Below are 17,617 nucleotides of genomic sequence, written 5' to 3' on the forward strand. Positions count from 1 at the left end.
TACCCCAATGAGAAAACCAATGGGCAATGGTCATTGATACATATCAGGTAAATCAAGAGTCCAAATACTGACCCCTGGGGAACTCCACTACAAAACCTTCTCCAGAAAATATCCATGAGCCTCACGCGTCTCGTCACTCAGTCAATTTCATAATTATGTTGCTACTGTCCTTTTTACTCCATGAGCTATAACTTCCCACAAGTCTGTTGTGCGGGGGTTTATCAAATGCCTTTTGGATGTCCATGTACATCAACATCGACAGCATTACTGTTGCATCTGTAAAATCCCAGGTACTCCAACCAGTGTGTTAACCCAAAGTTTTATCCGTGTGCTCTTATTTGCGACATGAACAAAGAACAAAACAGGTTGATGGTTTAACGCAATTTTATTCACAATTCTCACACTCAACAAAGTGTGACTCAGACTCACAGCTGAGCTCCAGGTATTACCGCCACTTAGTGAAGGAGGCTGGCTGGGCTATGATCACTCAATGTGGTTGTCTTCTCTGGGCTTTGAAACTCGGTCCCTTCTTGCGATGGTTGTACCTGGGGGCCTCACAGGTTATCACTGAAGATTTGTTATGATGTTCCTTCCTTCATACTGGTCTGCTAACATTGAGCCATAGGTATATGCTCACAGCTGGCCATTGTCCCATCCAGATCCTAACTCGTTGATGGGAAAAGGGGATACTCCTGTTATCCAGAGTGATTTGTAATTCTCCAGTCCTCCGGCACCACCCAAGACAAAGGAAGATTGGAAAATGATAGTCAGTGCCTCTGCAATTTCCACTCCCACTTCCCTTAATGTCCTTGGATGCATTCCATCTGATCCCGGCACCGACAACCTATAAAATAACCCTCCCTTCTTAATTTTAAAAATTTTAAGTGTCTGAATTACCTCCTCTTTTGCCATGGCCTGCACAGCATCTTGTTGCTTGGTAAAGACAGGTGCAAAGTATAGAAACGGAGAAAATAGGAGCAGGAGGAGGCTATTCAACTTTCCGAGCTTCCTCTACCATTCATTATGATCATGGCTGAACCTCCAACTCAGTAGCCTGATCCCGCGCTCCCCGCATATTGTTTGATCCTCTTCACTGCCATGCCCCCTGCCTCCATGTTAAGTCCTTTTTTGGATCTCTAAGTGACCCCATTCCTCCTTTTACCACCATTTTATGATTTACATGCCTATGGAAGACTTTTGAATTCACTTTTATATTAGCTCCCAGTCTCTCTTCATGCTCTCTCTTTGCTTCTCTTTTTGACTTCCACTCCGAACCTCCTATATTCAGCTCTCCGTTGTATTGTCCATCTTGACATTTGTCATAAGCAAACCTTTTCTTCTTCATTTTAATCTCTACACTGAAGGCTGGATTTGTTTTCCACATTGTGAGAATTTACCTTGTCTGTGCATGACTATCTCTTCCAAAGATAAGCTGCCGACCTTTCATTCCAATTGATCCATTTGGCCCACCTCATTGCCAAGAAGCAGGTAAAGCAATGTCTGTTCTCTCGTTAGAGCGGAAATATATTGTCATAGGAAATTCTTCCGAACACTCACTCTTGTCTCTCTGCCCTTAGCACTACTGTCCTAGTCTATACTCAGAGAATCAACGCACCCCTTAATAACTACTCTATATTCTTTACACCCCTTTGTAATTTCAATGTAAATTTATTCCTGTTTATCTTTCTCACTGGTTGGTGGGCTAAAGACTGAGCAATGTAATTGCACCTTTCTTGTTCCTTAATTCTAACCAAATAGATTCTGTCCTAACCCCCCCTGGCACATCCTCTCTCTCCATTACTGCAATGTTCTCCTTAATCACGGCAGCACAGTGGGTAGCACTGTTGCTTCACAGCTCCTGGGTCCTCGGTTCAATTCCTGGCTTGGGTCACTGTCTGTGTGGATCTGCAGCTTCTCCATGTGTCTGCGTGGGTTTCTTTTGGGTGCTCTGGTCTCCTGCCACAAGTCCCGAAAGACCATGCTGTCAGGTGAATTGGAGATTCTGAATTCACCCTCTGTGTACTCGAACAGGCGCCGGAATGTGGCGACTAGGGGTTTTTCACAGTGGCTTCATTGCAGTGTTAATGTAAGCCTACCTGTGACAATACATATTATTATAATCAATACTGCCACCTTTTTTTATCTTTCCTAGACATCTTGGGCGGTATTCGCCAATAATGGGGCTTGAAAACGCGGGTGAATCACTCTGGACTTTCCTGAAGAAAGTCCAGAGTAATTCTCCTACCTGAAGGAGGCTAGCAGGACCCCGGCGTAGTCCTTGCAGCTCTGGCTGCCGGGACGGGATTCTCCGAACCTCAGCACGGAAAGTCCAGAGTGATCCGCCCACATAGCCCCATTATTGGAGAATCCTGCCCCCGATACGAGGCTGTGCACTTCCGGTCGGGGGTCCATGCCTGCGTCAGCCTCCCCACGTGACATGCTGGACCCACAACCCGGTCCGGCACCAAAAAAGATAGGCCGCCCGCCGAGATTGCGTGCACCCGCGGATCGGTTGTCCACGATCGATAGCCTGGCTGTCTGTGAGCCCCCCCGGTGAAGGATCCCCCTGCCCCCCCCGACCAGGGCGACCGCGGACTGAGTCCGCAGCCGCAAAGCCGATTTCCCGACTGGTGGGACCATGAGAGACCCACGCCGTCGGGAACTCGGCCAGTTGTCGTCGGAGAAGCACCGCGGGGGCCTCTGTCAATGGCCCCCTACCCACGCCATGTAGACCGCCCGCGCGCGATTCGCAGCGATTCTCCGGGGACTGAGCAGAGTCGCGCCGGATTTTGGTGTCGACGCCCATTCTCCGCCCCCACGTTGATCGCGAATTTGGGGCGGAGGCTCAGAGAATCCTGCCCAAGGTCTTTAAATGGATTAAATAAAGTTCTGGCTCTAGTTACCATGAATGGCAACATGAGTTAAAGCATTAGCATGACAGCCCTGTCTCCAACTCACCTCTGTGTTCCTCTCACTGTCAATCGGTGAGCATCAGCTTTTTGATTTTGGCTATCTCAAAAGGCTGTTCATACTTTCTTCTGCAGATTGAAGGTTTAATAATCCCTATTCTCCAGGAGCTTTTGATTTGTTCCTGAGGACAGTGAAACTAGCAGGAGAATGATTCCATTGCACAGAGCCATTCTGTTACATCGCCACAGTGGCCGGTCTCTGTGAATGTATAGAGTGAATAATTCTATTATCTGCAGGTGTGCTGTGTAACTTAAAAATATCGATCCGTTGGTTCATCCCCAGTTGAAGCTCATAATCTAGCCGTTTCCAATTTGAGATCAAAGCCGAATGTTTGAAATGGGTTATTTGCACACATTGTGTGCTCATTTCACAGCTGGTGCCTAACTGATGTTTGTATCGATTAACGTCTTGTTGTTGATCATTGCCTGTAGATCTGTGTTTGACACATCTTGTGCAGAAAAGCCACCAAGTGAAGGAGGCAGATCACAAAATTCATTCTCGTAACAGTGCTCCTGCATCCTGCATGGCCCTCCAGACGCTTAAGGAGTTCAACCAGTTAAACCCACGCAACCAGCATTCAGCATGACCTGTAGACCTTCTGCTTATTGTTCAGCAGGGACCACTATACCCATGAAGCCTTTGGCCTAAATAATCTCAAGCAAGAATCACAGAACCTGCATATGGTTTACCCCTCTGGGTGCCTGGTTCATCTTAGGTTCGTCCTGGCGTACAATGAGCTTGTTTGTTTCAAATTCTTAGGACCCTGGCCATCAATTAACATTCTTGACCCCTGCACAATACCCAACCCCCACCCTATCGCAATCCACTAAAATATTTAGTAAATTACATTAAGATACAGGCCCTTAGGATATTTAAACACTATTAAAACAAACCAATATAAGTTACAATCCACATTTGCAGGGTTGCCCAGTAGGCCATGCAGTAATCTGGCTCCTGCACAGGGTTGATGGAGGTCTGAACTTCCATCACCCAACTGTGTCATTTTGGCGCCACCTTGACCATGCTTATTTCCATTCCACTTCCATTCCCAGCTGAGGAAGGTAGTCACATTGAAGGAATGGCCACTTGGTTTCGAACCCATGGAACCACAATGCAGGCAGTGACCCAGTGGGGTACTCCAGGGATGGGTGCTAGGACCCCATCTATTCACAATGTCTATTAATAATTTAAATGAGGGAACTAAATGTAATATCTCCAAATTTGCAGATGATACAAAACTGGGTGGGAGGGTGAGCTGTGAGGAGGATGCAGAGATGCTTCAGTGCAATTTGGGCAGGTTGGGCGAGTGGGCAAATGCATGACAGATGCAGTATAATGTGGATAAGTGTGAGGTTATCCACTTTGGTAGGAAATATAGGAAGGCAGATTATTATCTGAATGGCTATAGATTGAGAGAGGGAGAGAGGGGAATGTGTAACGAGACCTGGGTGTCCTCGTACACCAGTCGCTGAAAGTAAGCATGCAGGTACAATAGGGGGTAAAGAAGGTAAATTGTAGCTTGGCCTTCATAGCAAGAGGCTTTGAGTACAGGAGCAGGGATGTCTTGCTGCAATTAAACAGAGCCTTGATGAGACCACATCTGGGATATTGTGAGCAGTTTTGGTTTCCTTATCCAAAGAAGGATGTTCTGGCTCTCGAGGGAGTGCAGCAAAGGTTTACCAGACTGATTTCTGGGATGGCAGAACTGACAAATGAGGAGAGATTGAGTCGGTTAGGATTATATTCGCCGGAGTTTAGAAGAATGAGGGGCGATCTCAGAAACCTAGAAAATTCTAACAGGAGTACACAGGGAAGAATGTTCTTGATGGGTGGAGGTGTCCAGAGCCAGGGTTCGCAGTCTAAGCATACAGATTAAACCATTTAGGACTGAGATGTGGAGAAAACCCAGAGAGTGATGAACACGTGGATCTCTCTGTCACAGAAAGTAGTTGAGACCAAAATATTTTGGGCATGACTCCAGCTACCAGCCACATATTTCTCAGCGGCGGAAGGTGGCAGCCATTTGCTGGCAGCAGGATGCTCTGCTCCCGTCGCTTTCAGTGGAAATTCCCATTGAAGCCATCCCATGTCGCAGGGAATCCCGCAGGCGGAGTGAGTTACAGCAGGATCAGGGAATCCTGCTGCCAGTGAACGCCCAGAGAATTCCTGCCTGTATGCTTTAAAGAAGGAGTTGGATATCACTCCTGGAGCTAAAGGGATCAAAGGATATAGGGGGGGGAAGCTGGAACAAGTTACCGATTTGGATGCTCAGCCATGATCACATTGACTGGTGGAGCAGGCTTGAAGGGCAAAATGGTCTCCTCCTGCTCTTATTTTCTATGTTTCTATGACAATATGGCAGACATTTCTTTGCCCCGTTTCAAAGTCAGCAATCAGATGAATGACTAATTAATGTCTTTTGGTGTTTCAGTTGTTGGAGGAATATTGATCAGCGCCCAGAAGGATGTCCTGACCCTTTAATAGTACAACTCCTTCTGCAGACGAGGTCTTATTTTAATACCAAAACGGTAGCACCTTTGACAATGCTGCACCCTCTCACTCCTGTATTCAATACTGTGCAGAACAGATTCCGTGCTAATATGCTGGGTTGGCCATGGAACCTCAACCTTCTGATCCAGGAGTGGCTTTTTTTTAATTTACTATATGGGATGTGGACATCACTGGCTAGGCCAGCATTTATTGTCTATCCCTAATTGCCCTTGAGAAGGTGGTGCTGAGTTGCCTTCTCAAACCGCTGCAGACCCACAGTGCTGTTAGGGAGGAAGTTCCAGGATTTTGACCCAACAACAGTGAAGGAATAGTGATATATTTTCATGTCAAGATAGTGAGTGGCCAGGAGGGCAACGTCCAGTTGGTGGTGATCCCATGCATCTGTTTCTCTTGTCCTTCTAGGTGGTAGCGGTAATAGGTTTGGAGGGTGCTGCCCAAGGAGCCTTGGTGAGTTCCTGCAGTCCATCTTGTAGATGGTACACGCGGCTGCCACTGTTCATCGGTGATGGAGGTTTACTACCAGCTCAGTCTGGTCAATATCTGTTCAATGGTCTGTGTTCCATTTGGACATTCTTATCAATGCTGGAATTGAGCAAATATGTCAGGAAAACTGGGATCCAACATCTTATAGTATTTAATATCACTGCCTCACTAGTCATTTCAGGAAAATAACAGTACTCGTGAAAAGAGAGACATACTATTGAATCTTTTCAACTTGCACTCATCAGAACAGCTATGCAAGATAAACCAACAGTAAGAAGAATAACAATTGCTACTGCATGAGAAGAGAGTCTGACTTGTTGGCAAGTGGACTGTGATTGGTAGAGGGGTTACCATGGAGAATGCACCAGGGAACAATTAATTGACAATCTTTTGTTTCAAATCCAAACCAGGCAGGTCAACTCTGATTGGTTCAGACAAAAAGCTCTGATAGACTGTCTCTGTTTACAGTGAAAATGAAGCTCTGTGCTACCAAACAATGAAAGGTAGCTAATTAATCTCTCGTGACATACCCAATGATATTTCTGATCAATGATCGTCCTGTTTTGGCGCTACTTCATTTTATTACAGAAGCTTCTACAAATTGTTTTTAAAGTCACAGCCGTTAATTAAGCTTAGATGTCATTCCGGATTTCACTGTGTTGAGCTGATTGGAAGCACCGCATTAATGTTGTTATAAAAAATTTTTTTAGAAAATATTTTATTGCGGCAACTATAATTTTAACATTGTAACGTTGTAAACAACAGAGCAATCTAACACACGCAAAAGCCCCACAATAATATACCCCCCCCTAACTCCTTGCTACCTGTATATTAGATTCCCTGCCCTTATTTTCACTTCCTTGCATCCACTCCCCCCCTATCCCACTCCCCCTGCTGACGGTCAATTTTCCTTGAAGAAGTCGATGAACTGCTGCCACCCCTGAGCAAACCCCTGTAATGAACCCTTTACGCGAACTTAATCTCTAGCCTAAGAAACTCTGCCATGTCCGACCCACACCTCGGACTTTGGAGGCTCCGAGTCCCTCCATCACAGAAAAATCCATCTCCAGGCCACCAGGGAGGCAGAGGCCACAAATGTTGGTCTCTCTCCCCTTTCTGGACTCCCTGATCTTCCGACACTCCAAATATTGCCATCTCTGGACTCGGAGTCACCCTCCCTTCCAGAACCTCTGACATGACATCTGAAAACCCCTGCCAGAATCCCCTCAGCCTCGGACACGCCCAAAACATATTTACATGGTTCGCAGGATTCCCCCACACCTCCCACATCTGTCCTCCACCTCCTCAAAAAATCTGTTCATCCGGGCCACAGTTAAATGAGCCCTATAGACTGTCCCATATGAATTTCCCATGGACTCCTTGGGTGGCATTTGAAATATTGGCAGCACTCCTGGCTTTTATTACTACTGGCTTCAATGGACATAAAGTTGAGGAGAGATAAACAGGCGATCATTGCCCCATCATCCAATTTTACTATATCACACAAAGCCATTATCTCAAAGTGTCAATCTGCCTTTATCTTTTTTAAGCCTTTCCCAAGGTCAATTCAAATCCCGATTAAGATAATATCAGAAAAGAGATAAAAGGAATTTCACAGTCAAGGCATCATGATAGGGAATCCTGTGGGACCATGTCTAATCTCCACTCACTGTCCCCTTTCTCTTGCAATCTCTGTGGGATCTTGCGGCGTGCAACTTGGCAGTGTGTTTCATGCATTAAAATGGTAATTTATTTTAGAAGCACTTAATAGTTTTAAAGTGCTTTGAGATGTGCCACAGGTATGTGACAGCACTATATATTTTATTAAGATACCAGACAAGACCCCACAATTTGTTAGGATACTGGACAAGATCCCCAAACACTTAAAATAAAATTAAACTATGTGGACAGGATACTTCTCTCCAGGAGTGATTCCATGGACCAATAGGTCCATGTGTTATACTAAATATGTTATACTAAAACAAACTTTAATACTAACACTGGATTAAACTGAATTAGCTTTACAGTTAACAGTTAAAGAATTCTTAACAATAAAAGGAATAAAAGGAAACACTTTAACTTTTAACTGATACCTTCCCAGTCTCCAATGAAATAAATAACATTGCAGGTCAAAAGCCAACTATAAATAAAGTTAGCAAACACAGGGATGCTTGCTCTCCTCTGAATAGAGATTTCTTGGAAAGACTGCTTAGAGAGAGATAAACCCTTTCAGGCACCAGGTGCAAGTCTTGCTGTCCTTGGGAGACCGCTGCTTAACCTGACAGACTTTGGCAAAAGCTAGTGCTCAGCTTTTAAGCTCCTAGCAAAACTAAAAGCTAAACTGCTTGCTACAGACCTGGCTCTTCCTATTAATTACATCATCTGTATCCCACACAGATTCCCTGACCTGATTCCCTGACCTTAGATTATCTAAATCTATAACACAATGGCAGATTTCTCTGGTCATTGTGATTTACAGTGGCATAGGTGGTTACAATGGGAAATCCCATTGACAAGCAACAGGAAGATAGAATCCCACAGCCAGCGAACAGCACGCAACTGAGAAACACACAGCTGGCGAACCGAAGAATCCATCCCAACGTCTCAAATTGTCTACTCTCTACAGAACCTTCTTTCTATAAACAAAATTCCGTTAGGCTCACTATGCAAACACATACTGGGCGGCACGGTAGCTCAGTGGTTAACACTGTTGCTTCGCAGCACTATGGTCGCAGATTTGATTCCTGCTGGGGCCATTGTCTGTGTGGATGTTACCCACGTGACAGTGTGGGTTTCCTCCCACAAGTCCCGAAAGTTGTGCTGTTAGGTGAATTGGACATTCTGAATTCTCCTTCGGTGTACCTGAACAGGCGCAGGAGTTTGGCGACTAGGATCTTTCACAGCAACTTCATTGCAGTGTTAATGTAAGCCTACTTGTGACACTAACAAAGATTATTATGTGGTTGGAATGAATGATGAGCTCACTTTTACACATCTTGATTGCTCCCTTTTCAGACACTTAGTTTGCCTGTATATTAAGCAGGATTTTATTTTTAATATTACTGCAACAGATATATATATATAATACAATCTATGCAAAAAAGTTCCGACAGTCACCATAAAATGAACAAGTTTCTTTCTTATATGCTTTTAATAATCAAATTACACATTGCACATAATGAGAATCACCCATTTAGCCGTCAACCCACAATAGTACCTCGTCCTATGGCTCTTGTGCCTTCATCAACATTTCCTAAATTGGAGGTAGTTTTGTTTGAGAGTCTTTAGCAGTGACACCCAGACTGACCAGCTGAGGGAGCTGTAGCTCAGATAAGTCTCCATTTGCAAGGTTCCTGTCGATGCAGCAGGATGGAAGCATCAATAATACTCCAGGGAAATACTGCATGTGAAATGTACCTCCTGCTATCCCTCTAACACGGTGGAGGAAACATAATCCGCTTTGTCGGTGCAAACATCTCGGCTTGTCCCTATTCTTATCATTACAGGGATTTGTAAAACACACCCAGTGTTCGATGGGGACAGTCTGGAGGGAGGCAATGACTGAGAACTGAGATTTGTGACTGGATTTGTTTCTCATATTTGGTCCTCCAGGGCCTTCAGGGAAGTCAGAGCATTTGGTTTTATCCTGAAGTGAATGAAATAATGGATGACATTCTCCGTTTGGGAGACCTTGGGCGGGTTCTCCGTCCCGCCGCACCCGTTTTATGGTGCGGCGCACCCCCGCCAGTAACGTGACCCTCTGTCCTGCCAGCTGGCCAATGGTGTTTCCCATTGTGGGAACCCCCACAGCGTCGGGAAATTCGCTGGCGGTGGATACCTCCGGCGGAGAATCTAGTCCTCTACTCACGCTGGAGGTGAATTGCTACTGATCTACATTCCCCTGGGAGCAAAAATCAGGAAGCAATTCACTGGACTCCGAAATCGTGAAAGGCGATTGGGCAGAGAATTGGCCGAGAGGCCAGAATCGTGGCAGGCACTGGGTACACACCAGAATGCCGTGCTCCGGTACCTCGACAACAGCAGCAATGCATTCTCCGCACGCAGTAAACGTCATCTGCACATCATTAGTGGGCCTGACCCCGTATTGTCCGGGGCCTCCGCGATGCTCGACCTCCGCCGGAGGAATTACCGACGGTGAGTTTCACTTCTGGGGCACGATTCTCCGCTGCCAAGGCCTGGTGGGAGAATCGTGGGAGGGCCGCTCTGGCACCCCCCACGATTCTCCCACCCCCCCCCCCCCCCCAAAATGGCGTGTCGTATATTGCGACATGCCGCTTGGAGAATCGCACGTCGCCGTTTTTCACGGCGACCCGCGATTCTCTGGCCCGGATGGGCCGAGCGGCCTGCCGTTCCCGACTTGTTCATGCAGGCGGCAACCATACCTGGTCGCTGCCGGCGTGAACATATCGCAAAAGGTGAGTTTGGGGCCTGTGGGGGGCGAAGAGGGGAGCGAGCACCACGGCCGTGCTCGGGAGGGGACTGGCCTGCGATCAGTGCCCACCGATTGTCGGGCCGGCGTCTCCAAGACACTCTTCTTGCACTCTTTCCCCTCCGCCACCCCGCAAGATCAAGCCACCACGTCTTGCGGGGCAGCGGAGGGGAAGACGGCAACCGCGCATGCGCGGGTTGGCGCCGGCCAACCTGCGCATGCGCGGCTGACATCATTAGGCGCCGCCGCCCACGTCATTCTCGGCGCCCCGGGCCTTGACGCCACGTCAAGGCCCGGCGGGTGAGTTCCCCGCAACGCCGCTCCTAGCCCCCCGGGGGGGGGAGAATAGGGGGCAAGGAGCGGCCTCCGACGCCGTCGTGAAACATTCCGGGTTTCACAACAGCGTCGGCCGTTGCGGAGAATTCCGCCCCTGGTTTCAAAATTCAGAAAATAAGTGCCATGGCCAATGAGTGAGAGAAAGGAGGCAGGACAAGCAGAGGTGCAACCGTGTGCTTCCGGTCCGGGGGTGGGGGGTCATCAGCCAGGCCCCGGGGCCCTGGTAGGCAGTCAGTAGGGACCGCAGCAAGGTGGCTGTGCCCAGTCTTCCGTCCCTGGGGGGGTACGGTGGGGGGGGGTGCGCAGGGGATGGGCCGTATGGCTGGGGTGCCTCCCAATGGGACCAGAAGACTAGGCACAGACCGCCATTGATGCAAGGCAGCCATCTTGCTGCCCACCCTACTGACTGTCTACCATGGCCCATGGTTGCGAAAAGTGACACTGGCCGTATGGGTGCAGGTAGGGAACGTGGAGCATACCGCTAGCATGGTTAGCGCTAGCCAATGGTACCTCTGGCAGCAGGGATGGGTGCTATGGCCAGATGCCCCCATGGTGCTGGGCACCGACCGCACCAGGGTGTGGTGGACAGGGTGCCTGGGGAACGGCCAGGGGTAAGTGTGCTGATTGCGGGGGGAGGGGGCCTTGCATGGGCAGGGTCTGTAGTGAAGACCGGGGCCACCGTGTAGCCCATTTACCTGGTTGGCCATGGGGGTTCGCATCATGATAACATTCACCCCCTTTCGACAATGGACTTCAGAATTCAACCAGGAATGGTGGCCTTCATCCTAGTCGCCGCAGTCCTGTAGGTTGCACTGAGGCTGTAGGAGCTGCAGCTGCTTGGGGAGGATCCTGCAGGAGGGAGCCTGCCCCAGAGTAACAGGAGGTACCCAGTGAGCATGAGGAACTGGCCACCCAACGGGCCGAGGAGGAGGTGGGAAGGAGGCACCACATGAGGCCGTGTATGTACCGGCAGCGCCTGTCATTCGAGGGCCTGCCAGACCGGACATGCGGTCAAAGACTCCGACTGAGCTGGGTGTCAGTGCGATATATCTGCCAGATGATGGCACACCTGGCACCGCGGGGATATGGGGTAGAGCACCCACTCCTGGTGACCGTCAAGGTGACGGTCACTTTGAACGATTACGTCTTGGGGCCCTTTCAGGCGCCGAGTGGGATCTCACAGACCTCGGTGCACAGGTGCATCCGCGCCATCATGATCAGCACAATACATCAAATTCAATGTGGACCAAGTCCACCAGGATGCCCGAGCAGCGGAGTTTGCCATTGTCACTGAGATGTTCCCGGTCCAGGGAGTGATTGCGGATGCATCTTGGGTTACAAACACCGGCCCATGACAGACCGGTCTTCACAAATCAAAGGGGTTCCACTCGATGAATGTGCAGCTGGTGTGTGACCATGAGTTGCAGATCATGGCAGGTCTGCACCCGATACCTGGGCAATGTGCACAACGCCTTCATTCTGGTATACTCAGCGATTCCAAACCTATACGAGACGTATCCCCGGCTAAGGGGTTGGCTTTTGGGCGACAGGCATTATCTGCTGTGGTCGTGGATGATGTGGCCTATCTGGAGACTGACACGATACAATGACGCCCATGCTGCGACCAGGGACATGATCGGGCAGTGCTTCGGCATCCTGAAGATGCAGTTCAGGTGCCTGAACCGCTGTGGAGACCCTCCAAGTATAGCGCTTGGAGGGTCTTCCACATCGTGGTGACCTGCTGCATCCTCCACAACATCGCGCAGCAGAGGGGCGACATACTCTCCGCGATTCCTACCTGCCTTACTACTGGGTGCGGGCCCTGGGTTGGCAGTAACAATGGGATGGAGGAGGATAACGAACCGCTCTGCGATGAGCTCTGGTGCTCCTCACCATTTGTCAATATCTGACTCCTGCACCTTCCATCCACCTGGGTGATCCCTGCATATGAGCTCGCCATATGGGGCAGCACGGTAGCATGGTAGTTAGCATAAATGCTTCACAGCTCCAGGGTCCCAGGTTCGATTCCCGGCTGGGGCACTGTCTGTGCGGAGTCTGCACGTCCTCCCCGTGTGTGCGTGGGTTTCCTCCGGGTGCTCCGGTTTCCTCCCACAGTCCAAAGATGTGCGGGTTAGGTGGATTGGCCATGCTAAATTGCCCGTAGTGTCCTAAAAAGTAAGATTGTTGGGGGGGGGGGGGGGGGGGGTTGTTGGGTTACGGGTATAGGGTGGATACGTGGTTTTGAGTAGGGTGATCATTGCTCGGCACAACATCGAGGGCCGAAGGGCCTGTTCTGTGCTGTACTGTTCTATTCTATTCTATTCCATCACATGGTCCCACCGAACCCTTGAGGTGGCGGAGTTGAGGACGGTGGGGGGACGAGGCGAGAGAAGAGGTGGTATGGAGTGAAGAGGGATTGGGTGGAGCACCAGAGTGGTGAGTGCTGGCTGAACCGGGGTACAAACCCCCCCCCCCCCCCCCCCCCCCGGCGCCAGTGCCCCATCTGCATCAGCCCAGCTCAATCCAGGCCATCCCTCACACCCGTCGGACAGAGCACTGAGCTAGGTTGAAACATTTGTAAACAGGTGTTTATTGTAAACCGCTGAACATATATATATATATATATATATACAGGTTTATCCCCTAGCCCCTAACATTATATTGTGGGCTGAACCTGGACCAACTTAACAGGTGTCTACCTTTCTGGCCTTACGGGCCCTAACGCTACACCTAGGTGGATTCCCAGGTGATCCATCAGAAGTGGAGGTGACCTACTGTGATTCCCATCCTGTGACCTGGGTCCCCTTTGGCGGTTGTCTTCTGGGCAACCGGGCCTGGATGGGCCAGGCTGTTGCTCCCATGTGGCGTGATGCCACCCTGTTCTTCTCGCTGCCCATCAGATGTGCCAGGGACAGGAGAGGGGTGGGGCCGAGTCCGAACGAGGTACTGTGGTGTTCCGGCACCACTCCTGCGGGTGTCACTACCACAGGCCCATCACCTCCAGTGGGTGTCAGAATCTTTAACGCCAATTCCGGCCCCAGCAGGGATGAATGAATAAAAGGAGATGAATGAGTCAAGGCAGATGGTCTGCGGAAGCTGTCAATCCCAGCCCCACGAGTAGAAAGTAATGAATGGCTTACAGCTCATGGATTTGAGGGGTCTAGACATAGGTCACGGCTGTTCACCCTCCAGGGATGGACATATGGAGCTTCCAGGTAAGTGTTACAGCTGTACTTTTTTTCACTGTCCCTGTCTGAACTGCTCTCTAACTTCCAGACAGGCGTCTCTTTTCTGAGGGGTGTGCTTTAGTCAGGGGGTCCCTGTGTGGGGGGGGGGGGGTCTCCCTGTTACAGGGGCCCCTGTGGTGGGTCCCCCTATTACAAGTATCCCTGGACGGGCTCTCCCTATTAAAGGGGTCCTGGGTAGGCATGGAGGAGGGGTTCTGGTAGAGGAGGGGGGGCAGGCAGTGCATTGTGGGTGGGGAGGGTGACCCTTGGATGGACTTTGGGGTAACTCCCTTATGGAGTTGTCCTCTTTCCTCACCGTGAGGTCCACCAACTCAGGCTCATGAATGCTGGGAGCATCTGTGATTCGCGCCCACGTGATTCCTGACCACGGGGACCGGAGAATCATGGAGGGCCGGAAAATAGGGCACTGGGCCCGCTAAATGGATCAGACCCATTTGCATTTTTACATGTTACTGCTGGAACGTGGTTTTGACCTCAATTCCAGGACCAGCGGGGGTCGGAGCATTGCGTTCGGACCACCGCCCATCGATGCCTGGCACCGATCCTGATTTCACAATTCTCCACTGCATTGTGGACCCTGATACCAGCGTCTGCCGAAGGAGGATCCATGCCCCACCCCCGGTCTTTATGATGTAGCTCACCTGATGCAAGGGATTTATGAACATTCAATCCAATTAATTTTTGTGTACTATCTCTTTATTAATGCTAAATTCTTTCAGTTCCTCATTTTCACAAGTCCCCACATTCCCGAGTTCCTCTGGGAGATGGACGTAAAGTGATTGTCTGGTTTCTCCGTCATTTCTTTATTCTCCATTAAAAATGCTTCTGTCTCCCCCTGTAATGGACCCAAATTTGACCTTGTTGATCTTATCCTTGCCACATATCTTTTTTTTAAATTTAGAGTACCCAATTATTTTTTTTCCAATTAAGGGGCAATTTAGCCTGGTCAATCCACCTACATGGCACATGTTTTGGGTTGTGGGGGCGACACCCACGCAAACACGGGGAGAATGTGCAAACTCCACACAGACAGTGACCCAGAGCTGGGATCAAACCTGGGACCCCGGCGCCGTGAGGCAGCAATGCTAACCACTGTGCCACCGTGCTGCCCCCTCCTTGCCACATATCTAAAGAAGCTTTTATAGTCCGCCTTTATGTTCCTTGCCAGTTTGCATTCATAATTATAACTTCCCCTTTCATTATCAGTTTCTTGGTCATCCTTTGCTGGATTCTAAATTTCTCTCAATGCTCAGGTTTACCACCGATTTTTGGCAACTTTATAATCCCCTTCCTTTGATCTGATGCAACCTTTACTTTCTATCGTTAGCCACAGTTGGTTTACCATTCCTGTTGCGTTTTGTATCTTAGAGGAATGCACATTTACAGCAGAACATATAATATTTCTTTAAATTTTAGCCATTGTCTGTCAACGCTCACACCCTCATAGTTCTGTTTATTCAGATTTGAGGCCCAAGTTTCAGAATTAACTTTATCACTTTCAAACCTATCATAAAATTGTAAGCTCATGTTGCATGAGTTTTAATTTCCTGAATGATACCTTGCTCAGGATTGCCACTACAGTTTGGTGGCTTATAAACAACTCGCACCAATGTTTGCTGCCCCTTACTCTTTCTCAGCTCCTCCCAAGCTGATTCTACATTTTGATCCTGCGATCTGAGATTCTCTCTCACTAATGTACTGATGTCATCCATTATTAATAGCTCTTACCCACCTCGTTTTTATTCTTGTCTATCGGTCCTAAATGACGAATAGCCATGAATATTCAGTTCCCAGTCTTGGTCACCTTGTAACCACATCTTCGCAAAGCAATTAAATCATATCCATTTACCTTTATTTGTGCCTTCAAATCATCTATCTTTTTGCAAATGCTGCTTCATTTAGATAGAATGCCCCTGGGCTGGATTCTCCAATTTTAAGGATTCCCTCTCTCCTACACCAATTTTGAAGCCACGCGTTCAATCGATCAACCCTCCTATTCCTATGTTCACCAGCACGTAGAACTGGGAGTAATCCTGAGGTTATTGCTTTTGAGCTTCCGCTTTTTTATATATTTCCTAACTCCCTAAAATCTGTTTTCGGCACGACATCCCTCTTCCTAACTATGGCAATGTTGATTGTAACTTCCGACTGTTCTCCTTCTCCCAGTAGAATGTCCTGCAGCCGCTCTGTGGCATTTACTCCTGCACCAGGGTGGTAACATGCCATCCTGGAGTGATAGAGTTATAGAATCTCAGGGCAGCACGGTGGCCCAGTGGTCAGCACTGCTCCTCCACGGCGCCGAGGTCCCAGGTTCGATCCCGGCTCTGGGTCACTGTCTATGTGGAGTTTGCTCATTCTCCCCGCGTTTGCGTGGGTCTCGCCTCCACAACCCAAAGATGTGCAGGCTAGGTGGATTGGCCACGCTAGATTGACCCTCAGTTGGAAAAAAATAATCGGGAACTCTAAATTTATTTTTTTTAAAGAATTAGTGTTTGCGTGAGTTTTGCCCCCACAACACAAAGATGTGCAAGGTAGGTGGATTGATCGCGCTAAATTGCCCATTAATTGGAAATAATGAATTGGGTACTCTTAAATTTATGAGAAAAAAAAGAATTTTAGAATCTCTACAGTGCAGAAGAGGGCCATTTGGCCCATCGAGTTTGTGTCGACTATCCAAAAGTCACGTCTGTGGCTGTAAGAATGCCTGCCTGTTCCCCTAATTAATCACTTAGCACGATTGCGCTTCCACCCTATTCCACCCCTCCTGTTCAGCTGAGCGGCCCATGGTGCCACAGACTTGGTTCTTGCTGCACTCCTCCAAGGAAAGCATCATCCTCACCAATATCCAAAATGGAAAAACAGTTTGCGAGTGAGATTGAGTCAGGTAACTGGCTGCCTGCTTCTCTTAGACTGTCTGGCAGTCACCCATTCCCTTGCTGCGTGCATTCTCCTAACCTACGGTTTGACCACCTCCCTAAATGTGCTCTCTACATAATTCTCTGCGGCACCACAGTGACTCCAGCTACCGTGTATGTTCCAAAACCCAGAGCTCAAGCTTCTGCAGCTGGTGACACTTCCCGCAGATGTTTTGTCCAGGACGCAGGAGGTGTTCATGACTTCTCACATTCCAACAGGATGCACAACCCACTCGGCCACAATGGCCTGCCATTCATTAATTTTTTACATTATTTATTATAAGTAGAATTATTCACTAGTTACTCACCAATCAGCTTCTTCCCCTGTACTAAAGTTTGAACCAAATGCTGGAAGTTGTTGACAACCTTCGGATTCTCTTTTCACCCGGGTCTAGATGGTGCTAACTCCCTCCGGGTTCACGTTTCACTCAGTCTTCTGAGTGGTGGTTACTGCTGCCGGCTTCTCATTTTGCCCACTTTCCGGCAGATTGAAGGTTGCAGAATGTGGCTCACGAGATTCATAATTTAGTTTCTCTGTCACGCTGTCGGTGCCCACACTGCAGGCACCCGCACACAATTCATAGAACTTCATAACACAGGAATCGCCGCGCTCATTGTAATTGTGCTGACTCTGTAACCCAAAGAGCTACTCCATTAGTCTCAACACCACCTTCCCTCTTCATTCTTTCCCCAAAGCCCTGCAA

At 48.7% G+C, this 17,617-nt stretch overlaps 1 long non-coding RNA gene across 1 annotated transcript; it reads right to left on the bottom strand.

Annotated features, from left to right (window-relative positions):
- Positions 1 to 366: 366 nt before the first annotated feature.
- On the bottom strand, positions 367 to 17,387 carry LOC119954108. The gene is made up of 2 exons (XR_005458166.1): positions 17,222 to 17,387; positions 367 to 662 (listed from the first exon to the last, which is right to left on the bottom strand). It is a non-coding gene; the product is annotated as an uncharacterized LOC119954108 (long non-coding RNA).
- Positions 17,388 to 17,617: the final 230 nt, after the last annotated feature.

Source organism: Scyliorhinus canicula, chromosome 19 (genome assembly GCF_902713615.1).
Source record: "Scyliorhinus canicula chromosome 19, sScyCan1.1, whole genome shotgun sequence".
Taxonomy (NCBI): domain Eukaryota; kingdom Metazoa; phylum Chordata; class Chondrichthyes; order Carcharhiniformes; family Scyliorhinidae; genus Scyliorhinus; species Scyliorhinus canicula.